The sequence below is a fragment of the Anomalospiza imberbis genome, chromosome 1 (genome assembly GCF_031753505.1).
Source record: "Anomalospiza imberbis isolate Cuckoo-Finch-1a 21T00152 chromosome 1, ASM3175350v1, whole genome shotgun sequence".
NCBI classification, from domain to species: Eukaryota; Metazoa; Chordata; class Aves; order Passeriformes; family Viduidae; genus Anomalospiza; species Anomalospiza imberbis.
In genome coordinates this window covers 33,247,168-33,251,603 of record NC_089681.1, presented here as the reverse complement: position 1 = coordinate 33,251,603, position 4,436 = coordinate 33,247,168, and positions in this window count along the sequence as shown.

Below are 4,436 nucleotides of genomic sequence, written 5' to 3'. Positions count from 1 at the left end.
AAAAAGCAGCATCACACAAGCTATATAACAGAGAAAATTTCTTTCTGCAGAGAAGGAACTGTTATACATAAGGCTGCTCGGAGAGTCAAAATTGTAATTTCCTACCTAAAATAAGTAAAATTTCCTCCTTTCTTACTTTATGTTTTGTCATACCCACTGTTGTCTCTCCAATGCTACTGGAAAGATCTCACTGGGAACTGTGGTTTCTAGAGAACAGCCTCCTCTTCCTAAAATACATCCTGGATCACTTCAAAGTGCATCATGCAATCAAAAATAGACGTGCTTTACTCTGTGCTTGTACATTTTTCCATCTAAAAGGAAAAATGTTGCTGCATGTAAGCATGCTCAAAGTCAGAGACCAAAAAGCCTGGTTCATGTTGTGAGAACCCTTAAGGTAAATAGTTGTTATTTTTAAACAGACCTAGCTTTCATGGAGACTGCTGAATTCCCAAAGAAATCTCATTAAAAACTCTGCCAAAGCTTTCCAGAGACCTCTAGCTGCTTCCTGAATCACCTCAGACTCTGCTAACACCCAGGGCAATACCTGCCTCTCTAGCAGATTTGTAAAAAGCATCACTCCTTGCCTTATTCGCTGCTGATTACAAGATTGAGCATCAGAAAAATAAGAGACTGCTCCAACAGCCATTAACTCTGTGTGCTGATATCTAAACACCAGAAAAATGAGTTTGACTTTCATATGGCTCAAAAGTTTAGAAACCTCTGAGTTAAACCATTTAAAAGTGCTCTGAGTAGGCGAGGCAGAATTCACTGGCTACACATAAAAGCCATAACTAGTAAAATTGGGCAGCCCTTGCTCTTCTCTCCACAGATCCTGCCATTTCCATTCCACAGAGCTACAGACCAACAGTAGAGTAGTGGGCTAACAAAGAGATCTTTGGTAGTATGGATTTAGGAAAAAAACATCCAAACCCATATTAATAGTCCTGTTTGTTTCAGCTTATTTCCTCTGGGGTCAGAAGTTAGTAGGAGATCCAAGGAGCTGGCTTTAGAGCACCTTTAAAATTTCCTTCATCGGGTCAACTTCATTCTGTTTTCAGTCAGAAAGGAACCAAACGAAAGCAGAACATGGGAATGCCTAGAGACCAATGTAGAAGCAATAGACTGAAGATGACAGAGGCATGAATTTCAAAATAGAGGTGGTGAAAGACTTCTTTTAATCACCTCCACTGTGCCAAAAGAAAAAACAAAACAAAACAAAACAACCCCACAAAAACCTAAGAAAACCCCCATAACACAACCTAAAAATCCAACCCCAAACACCAAAGGCTGAAAGAAGCTACTGGAATAAATGAGGTGTGAGAGGTAAGTTCCTGAAAATATTTTAGGTTCAAATTTTCTGCTCATATAGCTAAAGCTTATTACACTGCACATCTGTCTTTGGATACAGGGAACATAAAGTATACACTGATTACTAACAGAGCTAAGTCAATTTATTTTCAATATTATTCGAGACTGTTCTTGCTCAGAAGGAAATGTTAGTGATTACCCTTCCTGCAAGTTTTATCCTTTCTTCCTTTTCTCTTTAAAATGAATGCGCTTTAAAGGTTTGCCTTTCAAATTCTTAAATATTATCATATTTAAAAAAAGTGTAAAGAAATTTATATTTTCTACTATGAATAGCAAACCTAGTGATATTTATTATCTGATATATTTGTTATTCTGTCACTCTGCTCTTGCACATATATACTAGCCATAAAAATTGTAAATTCTCCAAGGTGAATGGAAGGTTTTAAAGCCTGCTTACTCTTGTACACATTAAAAAAATATTTACTTTCAAAGTTCCCAATATAAAAATGCTACTTAAAAGACATTCTGCAAAAATACAACTGGCAAGGTGGCAATGACAAACAGAATGAAGTGGGAAAAAGGTTACAATGAGATTAAATATTGCATAAGAAAAAGGCAGGGGAAAAGTATTTTTAAGTGCCAAAATACCTGCCAAGTAACAGGCTATTCTTCAGCTGTGTTGAATTTGAACAGTTTCCCATTGTATCACATCATCCATTTTTGGGCCACCTCTAAGTTTTGAGCTGGCTTGTTAAAGTAAAGCACATAACAACTACTCAGTAAAATAGAGTAATTCCCCCGAATAATTTTCACTTTCTTTCCTCTTCTTTTCCCCTTGCTGCACTCCTTCAGAAAACATGGAAATGAAATAAATTTAGAGCCATGCTTTCCAGCAGGATGCTTAGCAATGAATATCAGGTTTTTAAGACCTATCACCTGCATTACTTTTTTCAGGTTCACCAAATTATATTTACTGCAGAAGTTGCAATAGTTGCCATTAGAAGCCCAAAAAATTGTGGTAGAATCAGATTGCAGATCATTAAGCCCACAGACTTTTAAAGATAGTGGAGGTGCATGAAGAGGTGAAGGCTGAAATATTTGTTACTAGCAAAACTTCATATCTTTCAAAGTATTGTTGTCGATAATATAAATTATCATTCAACATTTATGATGGACAAAAGGTTTATTTCTGTGGCTTGCTCCTGCTATGCCTTTCTTCCTTGTTTGAGTCTTCATGTATTACCATAGTGATGAAAGTGAAAGCTGAACTACTTTCACTTCCAAAGGCTGTGGACTGAAGGTAATTCACCAAAGCATTGAAAAAGATTAAATGCTGAGAATCACGCAAATGGGAAAATAAAGGAGAAAATTCCCTTGTTTGGAGCTTGTAATCAGCTCTCCTTTAATAGAGGCTGTTTGAGAGATTTGGCAGCACTGCGCTAGGAGCTACAGAGAAGTGTCATTCTTGTGTTCAGTCTGTAGTAACAGGCTTGTAGGGCAAACTGGGGCAGGAAAAGCCCCACTGGGGGGAATGGTCTCACACTAATATCGCTAATATTGCAGCTGCTGAGGGCTGGTCTTGCTCTTCTCTGGGGCATGACTGCATCACAGAGACTCAACTCAGAGTCATAAAAGCCTTCACACGTGTTTGGGGTGCGCATTGAAGAGGGAACTGATGCTCAGTACTGCTGCTGTGATCTTCCAGCTGAACAGCCTGGATGCACGTCATTCCTAGATAGCTCCCAACCTGCCCGGCCATTCTCTGTCTGTAATTTAATACATGCTTGAGTGAGAGATGAGTTTTAAGTAGGGACTTCAAGGAGGGGAAAGGTTACAAGGCTTGAAGAGACTTTCAAGGCATAGGGTCTGGCACTGGCCCTCTGGTTCATTGCTCTTTGTACCTCCAGCACATATGCAGACAAGCCTGGAAAAAGGAGATGGAGAGTTTTTTGTCAGCTAAAGCAAAGATGTATGTCAGTGGATCAGTGTGGCTGTCTTTTTAACAGCAGCTCCTGGCTACTGTTCCACCAGCCCTGTACTGAAATTGCTCACAGCCTTTGCACCTTGATGGCATTTCCTGAGCAGCAGAAACTCAGCAGAGCTAATCTTCAAACATGCTTGTGCCAGCACAGTGACATATATCTGCAAAAGAATTCACACCAAGTGAAAAGGGACAGTTGTCCACTCTAGCCACTCTAGAAAATACTAACTCTGGAACTTACAGTCATTGCAAGGTGTTGCAAATCCAGTAGCACATCTCAGCTTTACTATTGTAGTTTCAGCTGGGAAAAAAATAATAAACACTCCCAAACTTATACAACATTTGTTGGCTGAGTAACTGCAAACTTTTTTTGGGCCAAGAGCAATCATAATGGAGCAACTGGCTAGTTACTCTTAGTTTTTTTTTTGGTTTGATTTTCTTTTGGGTTTTTTTTGTTTCTTTCCAACCAGAGAAGTGCTTGTATGGCAAGTGGCATGTGTAAGAGACACCAACCAAAGGGAGTAAAGGAAAGGTGTACCTACGCAATTCTTCACAACAGCAAAATGAAATATGCTAAGCATGGGATTTTTAAAATTTATTTTTGTCCAAGGTGTGACTGTGCCATACAACTTTATGACTGTAACCAGTCTGGGTAAAGTCTGCTACTGCTGTGTCTTACATCAAAATTTTAGATGGTTCCTTTCTCTCCTCAATATATAAGCAGCTTCCTGTAGCTTATGAATGTGTTCAAAGACTAAAAGAACAGAAAAGCATCACTCAGAATGGATCATTTTCCCTTTTACAGAAGCAGTGTAGTAAGATCACTACTTATTTGGGAGAGTGTCTTAACTTAATGACCCACATTCTGATCGCCTAGTTCCAGAAATGGATCTCCAAATATTACACCTGAATTGTTGGCTTTTCACTGGATTGTTGTATTAATATCAAAAAAGCAAAGTTAAATAAGTACTTAAATTCCATATTTACTCCATTGTCTGATTTACCAATGAGATATTTATCATTTAAAACAGCATATATTTTCTGGAATGTTGCAATTTGTTTTCCTTTAGTAACTTGGTTAAACCATGAGAAATGAGAGCTCACGGTTCAGATTGGGAAACAATGATGGTGTCTGTCCAGCTCAGGT